At 30.2% G+C, this 17,396-nt stretch overlaps 1 long non-coding RNA gene across 1 annotated transcript; it reads left to right on the top strand.

Annotated features, from left to right (window-relative positions):
• Nucleotides 1–16,104: 16,104 nt before the first annotated feature.
• LOC108452682 (uncharacterized) lies at nt 16,105–16,998 on the top strand. Its single transcript, XR_008283316.1, has 2 exons — nt 16,105–16,364; nt 16,642–16,998. It is a non-coding gene; the product is annotated as an uncharacterized LOC108452682 (long non-coding RNA).
• Nucleotides 16,999–17,396: the final 398 nt, after the last annotated feature.

Raw genomic sequence — 17,396 nt, 5'->3', positions numbered from 1 at the left:
AGTTCCTTAAAGAACTCTGCACCAACAAATGAAAGTTAACAAGTAATAAAAAGGTAAGTGTTGGTGAAAATGTATCTGCAGTATTACAGTGGAAAATGCCAACAAAATGTAAAAATAGGGGCATGTTTGCAATACCATGCAAAATAGGTCATTTAGGTGTTATCATTCAGTTGGAAGATAGGATAATTGTGCATCCTGAATGAGTCCTCGAGGACGTATTAGTCAAAGTCAATAGGCTTATCTTACCTGCAGATTTCTATGTGATAAAAATGGAGGAGGATAACACTCTGGGTCTTCAGACATCTTGTTGGGGTAACCTTTCCTTAGTACTGTGATAAACCGTAATTTATACATATTTTTATCCCATGCTTAGCATATTTTATGGATTATTTCTCCTTAGATTTGGTGAATTCGATGCTCCTAATCTTTTAATTTCATATTTTACACTTAGATGAGCATAGAAGAGTAAAATGATAGAGAAGCGGGCCAAAAATGGAGAAAAATGGGCCAACATAGGAAAACAACACGCCTGGACTTCCTCACACTGGCGTGTCACATAGTCGTGCCAATTTGGCAGGATCAAAGCAAGACTTACACGAGTAGACCACACGTCCGTGTTTATTTAACAGCCTTAACCATGGGCTGAAATAATCGCATACGGGCATGTCCCTACCGAGCCCAAGTTGAGTCCTATTCAGAAAAGGCCAATTTTGAGGGTTCTTAGGCATTCAAAAGCCTATTTAAACACCTGAGGAGGCACTTAAAAGGGGGACGCGGAGCAGGAAGCAAGGAATTACTCGAGGGAAGCTGATTGGTCCATCTCAAAAGCTGGATTCATCATCAAGACTGAAGATCTCCCTTCAATTTCCATTCAGGGGTTTTGGGTTTTCTTTATATTTTGTATTCATTATTCTTCTGAGATGTTTTCTTTTATAATTATGAACTAAACCCCCTGAATATCTAAGGGGAATGAAACCTAAGACGGATCTTATTATTATTATCTGAATTGTACGATAAATATTTGACTTGTTCTTAATTATGTGATCTAATGCTTGTTTTAATATTCCAGGATATTGATTCAAGTTAATGCTCTTATTTAGAGGAGGAATAGACCCTTTATAAGAGTAAATTTGTCATAATTAAGCGGAGTTAATTGCGCGCCTAGAGATAGAGTGACAAGATTTTACTGATTAGGGTGAAACCTAATAAGGGAATCCATAGATCGAGTTAATGCAATTCTAGGGTATTAATTAGAAAGAGATTTCAATTAAACAACCTAGGGTTAGATGTTATTAGTCTCGAGAGAGATAATAATATAACTTAGGGATTTCTACGGATCAAGTCAAATGAATAAATAAATGCGATTGAGTCAAATAACAAGTGAAGTCTAGGTGAATTTTTACTTAGGTATTGTCTTAATCAATCGAATTTTCCCAAAAGTATTTTCCCAAATTTTCTTTCTATGCACTCTTAGTTTAGTAATTAGTTTAGATAACCAAACCTTTTAATTTTTAGGCTAGATAATAAAAAGGAAGTAAATACTAGTACTCGTGGTTCCTTTGGGTTCGACAATTCGGTCTTGCTGAACTATACTACTATTCGATAGGTACACTTGCCTTAATCGTGATATTAAGTTAGTCTCAATAACGATTCATTTATAAATTTTTAAAACCTGTCGCGAATATCACATATCATATTGCAAATACTAAGCTTGACGTACGAAGCGGAACCCTCACAATGGAGTTTGACGGGGAGATCGTGAAGTTTAACGTTTATAGCACTATTAGTCACCTAAGTGAAGTCTTGGACGTAAACCATGTCGGCATAATTGACTCATCAGTAAAAAAAACTTTTGAGTCATCTTATGGAGATAAATCTAAAATGGTGTCTGATGATTTTGAATCTGTTAATAAATTATTGGCTCCTATAGATACTAAACTTCTACCTTCTGTTGTTCAGGCACCAAATCTGAAATTAAAACCACTTCCCGAGCATCTTAAATTCACATTTTTGGGGAATGATGAGACCATTACAGACTTAAAAAGGATCAACCCCTTATAGGAAAATATGAAACCAAGGAAAGAGGCACAAGGACGATTAAATCTAAATATAGTGGATGTGATAAAAAAGGAGAAATTCCAAACCCATACGAACAAAAGAATTCAACTGGAATAGCCCTAATACTAGTCTAGGCGTCAAGCTAGCGACGTTAAACAAGCGCTTATTGGGAGGTAACCCAATTTTTATTTTTCTTTATTTTTATTATATTTTTTTATTTTATTTTATTATTTATTTATTCATTACTTTATTTTATTTTATTATTTATTACTTTATTTTGTTTGGGTGATAATTAATTTCTCTTCTTTTATCTAGGTACACCGACGCGAAAATAGGGAGAAAAAGGAGAAAAACTAAAAAAATTGGCATGAAACAGCCCTTATTCTATCCCTATTCAAACAAGAATAGCGCATCCCTATCACTGACTACCTACAACCTACAAGCAAACATTAACCCTTTAGCCAAGCAGTCCACCTATACACCTCCAAACCCTAAAAACTTATCTCATTTTTCACCCAAACTCCCATCAGCTGCCGCATCTTCCTTCTACCCCCTCCACCGCCGATTTCTCCAACACCATGGTAAGAACTTGAAGCCGAGCCGCCGCCGAATCATCCTTCACTGTGAAAAGATATCGGCGTCAATTCCCAGCGCCCCAACACATCAACTTAGCCGATGAATGCCTTTCCCTCCTCCACGCGACGTCAAACCTTCTCCTCCTTGCATCTATGCATACAATATAGTGGCGACATGGGCAGTGTTCTAAACTCTTTTTTTCAGCTTATTTATTAATATTATTTTTCACATCGAGGATAATGTGTTTTAAGTAGGGGAAATACATTCCTCATTATTTCTGTCATTTTATCTACTGATTTTCCTGTTGTGTTACTGTTGTTGTTTCCTTGTGCTCGTTTCCGCCCACATTTATTTTTTTAAGAATATTCTGCCTCTTTTCATACCCAAGATTTTTACCAGGAATTGCTCACTGTTTGACTTACAAGCATGGTTTTTGTCTTTTGAGAAAATTATGATTTTGCTATAATTGATTTCATCTCCACTGTTTTATTTATATTATGTTAAAATAATTATGATTAATAGAGTTAACCCTATTTTACTTTTAGTAAATTTGATTAAGTCTAAATACAGAGAGGACACTTAATACAATTGTATGCTTAAAATATGTTCATGACTATTAAGGTGGTTGCTGAAACTTATTTTTGACACTTGATTGTTGGTCCTAAGTCCTTCAAAATTAAATTTTCGTTTACTAATAATAATGTTTCTGTGGTTATGAGTGCAGCTTAAGACGTGACTAGCTGAGTCCAGGGTAGGGTGCTTGGGTTGTCATTCTACTTCGTCTCAAAAGGTTGTGTGACGTGTTAGGTAAAACTCCGCTAACCCGATATGTAATACCTCGAAAATTTTTACAGTAAAATATTGTCCGTAATATAGTAAAATAAAGAAATAAAGTGACAAAAAGGGAATTTTTGAGTTATGCCAATATTGGGAAGTATATTATGATATATTAATTCAATAAAGGACTAAATTGCAAAGATGAGAAAAGTCTTGTTGCACAAGAGTAAATACTCAAAATTTAAGGGGTTGAAGTGTAAATATAAAAAAGTTGAAGGACTAATGGTGCAAATATTTTAAGGGTGGAATGATCTAGAAACCAAGAAAAATTGATGAATAGGACCAGATTGAATAGGTAAAAAAATTATGAGGGACTAAATCGTAATTTTACCAAATTAAGTGATGACTCAAGGATGGAATTCTAAAATATCATGAAGGGCAAAATGGTCAATTAAGTAAGAGAGAGAATTCTAGAATGTAATGATTATGTTGATGATATTTTAAATTAATTAATTAGATAAATATTATTTTATTAATATTTTTATGAGATGTTTATTATTATTATATTATTATTTATTTAGTATAAAAGGAAGGAAAGATGAAGAATTCACATCACATTTCCTTTCCCATGCAACCAACGTTAGAAGAGAAGGAAAAGAAAGAAATTTTGTTTTCTTTACAATTTGGTCCTTCCACCAAAAATTCACCATTTTCACCTAGAAATCAAAAGAATTTCTATAGCTACTAAGAGAGAAAAATGTTAAGGAGACCATGGGGAGTTAGAATATCAAGTTGGATTCAAGAAATAGAAGCCAGAGGAGAGAGAAAATCAAGTTAAAGATTAGTATCAATAGAACAAGGTAAGTATATCAAGATTTCAATATGTTTTTAAGTTTGTTATTATTGACAAAGCATGGAAATAATGTTATAGTAGAGTTTTCTTACATAAGGTCCTATGTTCTTGATATGTTAGTGAAGAGAAAATAAGAGAAAGTGATGAGAAATGGTGTAGAAAAAGAAAATAAGGGTGTTATAACATGGTAATTAATATCTTGTACTAAAACAGTTTTAGACAGCAGTAGTAGTCTAACTTTGAAAAATCATCAAAAATTGTAGAAATCTAATTATAGGATGAATAAAATATTAAATTAAATCTTATTAAGTCTAGTTTCTTATAGAAGAAATTATGGAAGCAATGGAATTGTAACTCATGAGATATGATGAATTTTGTGAGACAAGGTCAGAATGATTTCGGGTTCCCCTGTTCTGACTTTATAAAATCATAAAAAATTGGATAGAAATAATTATGGGATTAAAATTTATATTTTTAGAATCCTGAATGAGTCTATTTTCAATATAAATAAACGGGAACATCATTCAAATTCTGTACGAGGAGATAATTAATTTTTAGTGAAGAATGGCCAGAACTGTCAGATAGCAGAACAGGGGTAACTTTAAAGAATAAACTGTACTTATTGGCTAAACCAAAAATTCTGAAAATTTTATGGTAAGAAGATATATGAGTCTAGTTTCATGGAAAATTATAGGATCTTAATTTGGAGTTCTATAGCTCCAGATATAAATAATTTAGTGACTATAACGCAGATAGACAGCTTGAATATTCATAAAAGTAAATAATAAAAATTATGGATAATGTTACTTACAAGTGTGTTATCTACATTAAGGATGTGGAATGGAGAGGAGGGGGAGGAAAAATATGTATGAATATTCATCTAGCATGGCTAATTTGTATATTTTAGGCTCAGGGACTAAATTGAAAAAAAAGTAAAACTTTATGGGTAATTTTGTAAAAATGTCAGAAATGACCAAATTGCATGACATGGATTATTTTATTATTTAAATTACAAAATTTAATGAAATTATTAATTTAGTTCAAGATCGGGGGAAAACATGTTTTAGGGATTAAATTGAAAAATGTTGAAATTATGAAAAATTCTGATATTTTATAGAATTCATGAACTGTTATCAATACATATGAGAATAATAGCTGGAAATAAGGATTAAATTGCAAGAATTTTATTTTCCCTGACCCTAAGGATGAAATCGTCATTAATTAAAAGTTTAGGGGCAAAATGGTAATTTTTCCTAGAGCATTAATTAAATGCATTAGAATATGAAATGAATGAAAATGATGATCAAATTTATTTATAAAGATCCGGACGACTCAAATATGAGACTGGATCATAGAAAAGAAAAGATATTGGATTAATGAAATTATAAACACAAACAAGCAATGAGGTAAGTTCGTGTAACTTGAATTATATTCTTAAATGCTTGAAATGTATGTTATTGATGTGAAAATAATTTGAATATTCATTGTGTGAAAATAATTTGAATATTCATTGTATGAAAATTGATGGAACATTGATATATTTGATAAAAAAGGGGAAGAAATCCCGGTTGAATAAAAGGAAATTTCGATGGATCACTGAAAAGGAATTGATGGTAAAAGGATCTAGCAGGACGGGTGATCCTATCTGATATAGCCCTCCGAAGAATACGTGTAAATGGATTTAGCCGGACGGGTAATCCAAATTAAGTGCAATTTAGCTTTGGATGGTAATTGGATCAAGCTCATTAGAGTAATTGTCGTTGCGAGGATTTAGCTTTGGTGGTAATCCGACAATACTCTATGAGTTTATATTACTGAGGATTTAGCACTGGTGGTAATCCTTTGTATGGATGAGGTTCATGGAGTGTGCTCTCGATATGAAATATTTAAGACCATGGTTGAAAGATACCATGGCAACTGATATGAAATATGTAAGACCATGGTTGAAAGATACCATGGCAACTGATATGAAATGTGTAAGACCATGGTTGAAAGATACCATGGCAACATGATTGAAATGAATAAGACCATGGTTGAAAGATACCACAGCGTGACATGAAATGAATAAGACCATGGTTGAAAGATACCATGGCAACATGACAAAAATGAGTAAGACCATAGTTGAAAGACACTATGGCATCATGTCAAAGATAAATAAGACCGTGGATGGGAGACACGATGACATCTATTAAACAATTGATATTCAGGTAATATGTATCAGATGACGAATGGTTATATGAAATAGTTGTGTGAAATGTTTGCAAGAACTGGTCATATGGAAATATATGTACAAAATAGTTGTATGAAATAATTATGAAGATAGATAAACAAAATAAGAATAAGTACATGGAATATAATTTATGTTAAGTTTGATATAAACTTTACGGAATAAATATACATAAAATATATGGAAATGATGGTGCATGAAATATTGATATAAAGAAATGATTGATATATACTTATGAAGAAGCGGTAAGAGAATGATATGTTTCATGACATGTACATATATGATTATCTTTGATATGTTGATACAAGGAAATTATGTAAGTAAAGACAATTATTAAACTCAAGTGTAACATGTCGAGAAAATAAGTATATAAATGTTGAATTTATATGAAATATATGCAAGTATACTAACAATGATGTTGTTTGACGTTTAGACAAGTGTCAAGCTATTGATTGAATGGTAACATGTTTAATTATAAGAAGTATTGAAATGGTAAGTACTTAGATGAAAATAAAATTTAAGATTTTGCAAAAAAAATTTTTATCCCGATTTAATTCTGGTTGATTTTTAATGTATGTTTGGGGCTTTGAGGGCCCAATAGAGAGACGTTATGATTATTTTCAAAATATGAATAATAAATGACTCAGAATTATCTAAAAATATTCAGTAAACTCTGATAATGCCTCGTACCTATTTTGGCAATGGATACGGGTAAGGGGTGTTACACGAGGTTATGAGTACAGCTCAGAACGTGACTGATTGAGTAACCGGGGTAGGGTGCTTGGGTTTTCATTCTACTTCGCGTCAAAAGGTTGTGTGATGTGATGGGTAAAACTCTGCTAACCGAAAATAAACAATTTTTTAGGAGTATGTTAGGCTGAGTAACCGGAGTGGGGTGCTTGGCTGTCATCTCTCTTCGCGTCAAAAGGTTTAATATATTCGTAAGTAAATAAATAATAATAACAAAAAAGAAAAAAAATTACTAATAAATTGCATTTGGGGGCTAAAGGAGGAAACAAATAGGGTGTCTTGGTAGGTTTGGTAATTTACCTAATTTTCATGAAATAATTTAAGTCGATTTTAATTTTTGTGTGTATTAATTGAAATACTTTTTCTGTTTTGCTTAAAGCAAGCTGAGGGTTCTCTTTATTTTTCATATGCATTTTTTTATTGATTTTTATAAAATTTTGGAGTGATATTTATTTCATGGCAAGTTCTAAATTTCACAATGGATAGGAACCATACTTGAGAGCAAGCATGGGCTAAGTAGGGGGAATTTGATAATACTCTAAAATGACATTTTTTTATGTATTAATTATATGTTTATTTTGCGTATGATCTTACTAATTTAAGCTATTTATGGTCTTTTATCTTTCAAGGACTAAATTGGAGGCAAAAGGAAATTTAAGGGAAAAAATAGTGAATTTGAAGATAAAATGGGCCAACATGCAACACAGGGAAAAATGTGATGTCAAAAATGCAAGCATGGACGACACAAGGACTAGAATGCAAAAGAAGAGACTTTATATCACAAGACTCTATTTTAATTCCAGTTATATTAGAATAATTATTAAGGATTATTATTTAGATTTAATTTTAGGATTTATTTTTATTTACCTTTATTTATCATTAATTATTTGTATTTATCTTTTGGAATTTAAGTAGGACTAGACTATCTTTCCTAGTACTATAAATAGGGGATGGAGTAATACAAGTAGAGAGACCCATCTTTTGCTGTAACACTCTTTCCCTAATAAATTTAGTCTTTTTGTTCTTTTCATACTTCAATAAAAAATTTCCCTTTCCATTATTTTTTGTTTTTCCCCAAAAATCATGAGCCACTAAATCTAATCTAGCCAAAGGTTGTCGAAATTCCCCCAAAAAGGGTTCATGAGGCTTAGAATCCGCACTTAGCCTTCTCAACTAGTATTCATCGCTTCTCCGCATTCCGGAGCTGACGCTTCCATCCATGTCCCTTAATAAGTGATCTTTTCAACTTGTGTAAGGAACGGCCGCTTTGTACGTTTCGGGAAGATTGCACAGTCGGGTCGTTGGCTTTCTACGTCAGAGGTTGGCGAGCCCAAGAGAAAAAATGGCGTGGTATTTTCCATTGGGAAGTGATGATCTAGCAGAAGACATTCCCACAAAAGCAATTGTTGGCTAGAGTCAGGTTCCGCCAAATCTTAAGTCTAAAATTCTAGAGCTGGTTATCGTAGGCGTCCTCTTCCACTATAACTGGCTTATTCTGCTTGAGAATGATCACTTAAAAGCCAAGGATTGGACCCAAGGCGAATCGAGACAACCGGAGGTTGGTATCTCGTTACATAAGAAACTTTCTCTTTTCCCAAACTCTGTTTATTTTTATATTCTCCATTTTAATTTTTGCAATTTATTTAATTTCGCAATTTCAATTCGACTTTCAATTCTATTTTTTATTTTATTTTTCCAGATCAAAACTTTTAATTCTATTTTTTATTTTTTTCAAGAATGCAGGTTTTCTTGGGAACGATTCTGTCCAGGATTTCGAGAAACAAGCATTCGTGTAATCCGGTCCCTAAGGATTCGACCCTTCTTCCCTTTTTACTGTTCTTTTTCATTATTTTGTAGGAAATAGGATATTTTTGGTGCTCTCAATGACCGCATCAATAATCGACGAGGTAACTCTCTAAACTTGGGCTAGACATCCAGGCAGGGTTTAGGGTGTTACAATGTCTAAGGATAGAAGAGGACTCCAATGTTGCAGAGAGGCTCAAATTGGCTCATACTCAGGGCGATGTGCCATGAATACTTGAATAAAGCAAAGATGATCCTCATTGATTTTGGCTTAGGACAATTGAGTCCAGATCAGCTTCACTTTCTCTAAAAAGGCATTCAGAGATTGTCCGGGCTCTTGCTTGAGACTGTGCAATGTACTATATAGTTAGAAATAGTAAGCAAGACCAATGGTTCAATACCAAGTAGCAAGAAAATCCCAGATCTCTTTTTTTGTTTCAAACTCATCAAACTGCGCATAAATGTTAAGAACAGAAGTATTACAAAACCAAGTGATAATTTGATAATTCTTACTATCCCAATCCACCAAACAGTCTTTGTACTTGGTAACAGTCTCATCCGTCTTACAAACAAGTTGAATATCATACCAGGTAACAATGCGCCACAATTTTCAACCAATAAGGAAGCTACGCATCTTGAAAGCCCAAAGGTTATAATTTGTTCTATCCAGAATAGCATAAATGGAACGAGAAATCTCCATTTTCTCCATGATAGAGATAGATCAGATAGAAAGACAGTGAAGAAATAAGAGCTAAATAACGAAAAACGGTGGGAGCAATTGGTCAACAGATAGAAAAAGAGGAAGAAACATGGGCGATAATGTCCAAAGTAGGACCAAAATAGTAGCGAAAAAAAAGAAGGGGAGCCTGAACTCTTGATACCATGTTATGAAACTTAGGAAAAGAAAGATGAATAAATTTCTATATATCTATTGTTGTACAAGTGCTAGGTATTTATACTAGTACCTAGGAACTATACATGGAAACAAACTAGACAAAATCCTAATTTACATGCTAGAATCATGCTCGAATTAAATTTACATGCTAGAATCATATTTACATTAATAATACAGATTTACATTAATAGAGGCTTATTCACCACCCAAATTCCCCTTGGGCCTCTATCTTCATTCGAAATATTTAAATTGTAGAAGCAATTACTCTCGTTCTTTGATTATTTGGAATGCCTTAAAAAGTGTTCAACCCCTTCTTGAAATGTGCTTTAGCTAGTTTGTTTCTACTGGATCCTCAATGTCTTTCTGGTTTGATAATTAAACCGAACTTGGTCCTCTAAGAAACCAAATTACTTAACCCTTTTTCGATAATGGATTTGCTTTAATGGTGCAAGAGTTCTTCTCTTATATTTTACATTGATATTTTGCTTGCACAAGTAGCAGTGGCATCCACTTCAACAATAATAGATCTATTATTGTTTGTTCTTTGGTTCTATATTGTAGGACTTTATTAGAGACCTTCTGATGTAGTCGTTTGCTTCATGTTTACAGAAAGGAAACTTGTGTGCTGATGCTTTAGAAAGAAAATGCAGCAACATCTTCTCTTCACTAAGTTTCTCCTCCCGTAATGCTTCTCTTGACTTTGTTGTTCATTATTATCCTCCTAGCTTAATTTTATTAATGTTGATAAGGCTGGACATTTTATATATCGTACCTTTTATTAAGTTTTTATGAATGCTCCTTTATTCTACCAAAATAAAAATAAAAATAAAGATTGAAATCGTATGACATTATGAATAGTGTATTTAAATATTTGTAGATTTATATATTGTTTTCTTTACAGCGATGATTTGAAGTCAAATTATTCTCGGAATAGATGAACACCCACCAATAAACTATAACTTAGAATTCATAAATTTATATATTATTGATCCCAATAATATTTATATTTAAATATTCTAAATATTATCTGCCATAAATTTGGAGTAAATACAAATATTAATAATTGAATATCAATTATCTAAATCACCTTTACTTTCAGGTAAATACACATTATTTGCATCAACTACAGTGGAGACCAGACCAATTCCAATGTGATTACATTAGAAATAAAATGTTTATAATTTCCACCAATTAAGTTCAATTTAAAATATTATTTAATTAACAAAAATCTTTTATAGTTGTCAAAGCATTGTCTTGTTGCTAGATTGAATTAAGAAATAAATATTAAAACTATACATAAAATTTTAATTTAATATATAATTTTAATTTAATATATAATGTTAAATATAAATTTTGATTTTGTACAATTAATTTCTTATATGAAATTTTAATTTGATTCAATTTTACAAATTATTGACAAAATTATTAAATTAGCACCATTTTATGTGATATTTTGCCCACACAGACAATTGTATTAATCCAATAGGAAGATAAAAGTATCTATTCATTTTTAAAATATGGACAGTTGAATCAAAATTAAAATTTCATGTATATATATATAATACAATTTAAATTTCATGTATATAATTATACTAAATTAAAGTTCATATATCAAATTACACATTGAAAAAATTCATATATAAATTTAATATTTATCTCTTTAATTAATTTATTTATATTTTAAATAGAGTGATTTTCATTACCCGAAGACTAAGAGCATTCTCACCTTTGGGACCAAAGGAATATACCTCTTAAATTAATCTTATTTTGAGTCAGCCAAATATTAATTTAATTATATTATTTAGGAGAAGAATATTGGTGATCTCAATTGTAAAAGGAAAAGCTGTAAGTATTTTGGATCTAATTAAGTGTGCCTCACTCACAAAATTACAGCATTAAAATTATATATTGAGCAGCCTTTGAATATTTATTGATTAAATCTGCAGTCAAGTCTGATGATGGACAAGGATTTACATCATTTGTGTTCCTTTCCTAAACCAGAATCCAAAGGAGGCACTTAGTTTTCTCTATTTTGTAATCTATTCTGTATGAATGCTATATTCTTTTTTAAAGTCCAAGCAACATCTTACATTAAAAAAAATACTAGACTATTGATTTTATTTTATTTTGGTTATTGATTTATTAATTTTTGAATTTAACCACTAAATTTCTCGAAATTAAATATTTTAATCACTCTTTCGCATTAGATGATCGATGAAAAGTTGATGTCAACTTTCTTTAATAGTATAATAATAAATTTAACCCTCTAATATTTACAATATTTTTTATTTTAATTTGAATTTTAAAAAAATTAATAAATTTAACATTCAAAATATACAAAATTTATTAATTTAGTTGTAATTCTAAAATTTTAAAAATATTAAAAAATATTTTAACCCTTTAACTCACAATTTTCTATCGATTGTGAAGACAATAAAATATTGGTGAATAGATTAAATTACATTAATAGTTAAAAAGGAAAAGATTGATTATTGCAATTGGGTGTAATTAATGTTTTCAACCATTTCATTAAGATTTGGTGTTGATGCTTTGTGGGATTCCATTTTCCAATACCAAACAAAAGTTTCCAGCATGGGACAACTACGATAAAAAAAAAAAAAAAAAACCACAAAGGGATAGCTTTAGCCTACGCCCTACAGTAAGATGTAAGAGTCTGATTGAGATCTGTCAAGTGAATGTCATAAGCCGATTGAAGACCTTCAGTTTAGTCATCTTTTCAAGTATTTCTTCCTTTTTAGATTATTATATCAACATTGTTGAAATATTAATGTTTTAATTAATATTTTGTTGAAAAAATAATTTGATTCTTTTGAAGGTTAATGATGAATTTTATTTATAAAAAAAATAAAAAGTAAAATTAATAAAAAATAAAAATACTAATGACTAAATTTGTCATTATACCTATTTAAATTTATTGTATAACTTATATATATATCAATTAAAATCACTAAATTGAAGTAGCACGTGAAACTACAAATGTGAATTTGTCATTTTGGAATAAAACAAACAAGAAGTTGGAAGATTATGATATATGAGGTTGTTTTCAATTTCATAATAAGCTGTCAATCTAATCTTACCTTATTTTCAAACTTATACACGGGGAGAAGAGAAGGGGAAAAATAGTTAATGACTGCACCATTTTCTTTTATTTAAGATTTTGGTATTATTTTTTAATATTAATTTTATTACAAGTTGTTATAATATCTATTCTTTTTTATATAAAACTTAAGACTACTCATAACTCTCAATTCTTAAATAGAAGAATAATGCGTTTTAGTGCACTCGAACCCACGTATTTCTACACTGGAAATAATGTTAATGTCAATCAAACTAATACTCAATCGGTAATTTCTCCGAGATCAAGTTTTGATTTTTTTTTTTTTGAATGGTGTAAGGTAAGTTTAAATTATTAATTAATAATAAAACATATACAAAATATAATAATACGTTTAAAACTTATGCTAAAAAGCCTTGCTACCATTCTTCGTTGGCAGTTGAGGAAGGCTCACAACTGGTTTGCCTTGTCTGACCCAATAGCAGTATAGCAGCTTTGCATTGAGAATACTTCAATGTTCCATTCAGCGTCATCATGGCATGCTCCACTGGTTGATATTGTGCTAAATGCAATGGTGACGCCTTTTTTGACCATAACGCCGGCATGTTTGGTATCGACGATGAGGCTCTAGTGGATGGATGGTTGTTTGTTGAGGTCACACAACCCCTTACTATTAGTAAGCTACAATTTTCTTTTGGATTGCAAAATCGAGCATTCAATTATCATATATATTAGAAAAATATAGAAATTGAATGGATAACAGACAATGCTACAAAATTTCAACTTAAAAAATCTATAATGTTGCAACTGTTGATAGTGGAGAGACCACAAATACTATCTTGCCGGACTTCTATGTTTGGTTACACAACTCACCCATACACCAAAATCGAATAATTAATAAAACTTTTCAGAATTGGATAGGTAATTAAATTAATTCCATAAAAAATATTAAAAAATTATAAAAAGTAAAAAAAAAAAAATTAACTTGTTCAATCACCTGTTCAACTGAAATTTTAATCAATTTAATCGATATTTACTGATTTACGAACCAATCAACCTAATCTCTTACTTTGAACCGATATTTCCATCAATTCCAAGTCTATTCTGATTCCAAAAACCATAAAGTTGAACTTACATCAAACACAAAAAAACAAAAAGTTGAACCATGTGTCGGACAGGGTTCAAAGAGAGAATTAATGGTTTTCTAGGCCCAGCCCACTTGAAATATATGCACTATTTTATGTTAATACCCTAATAATAAACAGTGATAAAGCCCGATTCATTTAAAATGTGGGGTTTTGGACTTAAGATGGATAAATATGTTCTGTCAGTTATGTCGGAATGTAATAGTAAAAACAAATGAAACTTTTAGGTACTGTTTATAAAGGTGTCTAATAATTGAATTTAGGTATAATTGTTTGGTTAACCATTAGAATTGGTGAGTTTTACTTAATTGGATGTAATTGGCGCACCTCAATTATATTTCCCAATTTATAGGGGAGGGGAAGAATTGAAATAATTACACACCTAATTACACCCAAATTCAATTTAAATGTTTTATTCAAGTTTAAGTTATAAATTTTATATTATATACATAAAAATGTATAAGTGTTTGGATGGTTATAGCCAATGATTTATTTTATTATAAATCTTAAAAGATTATATTATAAAGTAATGTATGTGTATTTTATAAAGTTATAAAAAATTATATTATTTAAATTTAATTATTTTTTAAGTTAAAATTCAAAAATTTATTGTTATAAAAGTGTTATAAAATATTTAATTATAAAAATTTATGATCGATAAATATGAACAAAACTTATTTATATGTACATGCTATATATTTTCAAAGTAATATGCTTATTTAACTTATTTGTAAAAAAAAAATTCTAATTTATGAAAAAAATATTATTTATAAAAGTGTTATATAAAAGTTGTAGGACACTTTATAATTTTTCTATCTATTATAAATTTTATATTATTTTTTACTTAATTTTCATATTATAAAAAATTATAACTTTGTATAATTCTTTCTTAAAATCAAGTTTATATAATTTTTATAATTAAAGTTACGGATTTTTTGCACCATGAACTCAAATATTATATGATAGATGCTAATTATGTATATACAAAAGAATTTTTTACACTATATCATGAGATATGATACCATTTGAGATAATGGAGTTACACACAAATACCGACACGACTCACTAACTCTTTAATTTGAGACATTTAAGGTTTTGACATATGATTAAGTGAATATTTATTATTCTAAAAAATATTTCTCATATTAACAACATATAGTTTGTTCTTTAATTTAAGGTATATAAACTACTTTACCCATTTTAATAGAGAAAACAAAATGTAATCCAACTTTTGATATAAGATACATCTTATATTTTGGAAGGGTTGAAAATTTTATTATGTTAGAAAATAACTTAGGAAATAATGTTTCAACATTCAAGACACAAACTTTGTCCTATTTTTCAATTATGTATTTTACTTTTTATGGATTGTTATTCGTGAGTATGGGTGTTTTTCAACTCTACAATTAAGTTAAAAATTGTTATGTGTTTTTTATTTAGGATTTATTTTTATAAAATCTTGGCAAAATATTTTAAAAATTAATTAAGTCCTTTTAAATTTTTACATCTAATTGAACATTTTAATTGAAAAATTGGTCAAATAAACAATTTGTTGATGTGATAGTTAATAAATGATGATTCAACGGCCTTTGTACATGTGGCAGTTCACATAGATGAATTTTTTGCACTTGAATTCATTACGAATAATTTATAATATATATAGCGTAATTTAATTAATTATTTTGTAGATAAATTGAATGGTAAATTGTTTATTGTTAATAAATTTATTTAGATTGTTTGAACGAGAACAATAAAATAACATATAATTATAATTCAAAAATAAAATATATTCTAAAATAAAAAAATTATTGTATAAAAATAATTTTTAAAACTTAAATCAAGTATGAGTATGTTCAAAATTCATATGTTAATTGGATTTTTTTTTTGAAGATAACAGTTTGGACTTTATTAAAATAAGGGTAAATTGCACCAATAGTCACTCAATTTTGGGTAATTGACAAATCAATTATCTTAGTTTTATTTCAGTCACTCAGCTTTATAAAAATAACAAAACAACCATTTTAATCGTTTTTCATTACAAATGTAACAGTAAAGTGAAGAAGAAGAAGAAGAAGAAGAAGAAGAAGAAGAAGAAGAAGAAGAAGAAGAAGAAGAAGAAGAAGAAGAAGAAAAATGGAGATGCCTCCACTTTTCAAATCAATCCCATACTGCATCTCTACAAATGAGTCCTCTAAACTCTGAATGTAACGAATCGTCATCCTTATCCCCCACATTCATCCTCCTTTCTAAAATCAACATTCTCTCATCTAATTTTTGAAGCTTCAGTCTCTAATCTATGTTTATTCAACTCCACTTCCCATTTGACTCCTCCTGAACTCAAATTCATAGTGTTGTTTTATTATTATTTCTCCCTCAAACCTTTTCTCACTTTTTTTATGTCAACTGTATTTTCAATCATTATCTATATCAATTAAAAAAAATTTAGCTTTTTGGGCTTTAAAGAACAATGGTTCGGTATAGGTTAAGGTTAAGCCAACCACTGTTCCTCTTGGAGAAAAGGTTGTAGATTCCTCGTTGTCAAGTAGCTTATCTGCTGTTGAAAAGGTTAGGTCCTTCAAACCTTCAATTCTAGCTAGCAAGATTAGCTTATCTCAGGCTCAAAAGGACTTGGATGCTTGTCAGGGGAGCACTGTACAACAACCAGAACTTGGAACTGAATCTTTAACATCTAAGTTGTTATTAGCTACAGCTAAACATTCCGGGGTGGTTCCAACAACTAACTTGGATGAAAGCCTGCCATTTAACTCTGTATCTTCTGCCCTAGCTGCCACATATGAGGAATCTACGCTAGTCATTGCCAGTAATTAAGGTAGGAAGGAAAGTTTGGTTAAGTCCATCTCTATAAAAGATCATCAGAAGAAAACGAGCAAAAAGGGACTTATTCAGCCATCAAATCAAGTTTTTTTTCTTGTTTTTTTCTTCTAGTTCTTTTTTAACCATATGTATGTTTTGTTTGCATGTATTTATCTGCTCTTTCACAAATTGATGGAGATAAGCTCCAGGTTATTCAAAGGACTTTCAAAGGGACTTGGATGCTTGTCCAATGTGGCTTTCTCTTGCAAAACTAGCTCCAGGTTCAATGGTCTGTTTTTGTAATGGAGATAAGCTACTCCTATTTTCCTTTCCTTTCCTCTCCTATTCTTTTTCTTCTTCTTCTACATTTCTCTTATTTTTCTTTTACCATTAACTAATCATCTTCTCTTTTCTTATTGACC

Source organism: Gossypium arboreum, chromosome 5, assembly GCF_025698485.1.
Source record: "Gossypium arboreum isolate Shixiya-1 chromosome 5, ASM2569848v2, whole genome shotgun sequence".
In the NCBI taxonomy this organism is placed as follows: Eukaryota; Viridiplantae; Streptophyta; class Magnoliopsida; order Malvales; family Malvaceae; genus Gossypium; species Gossypium arboreum.
This window is presented reverse-complemented; position numbering and strand designations above follow the sequence as displayed.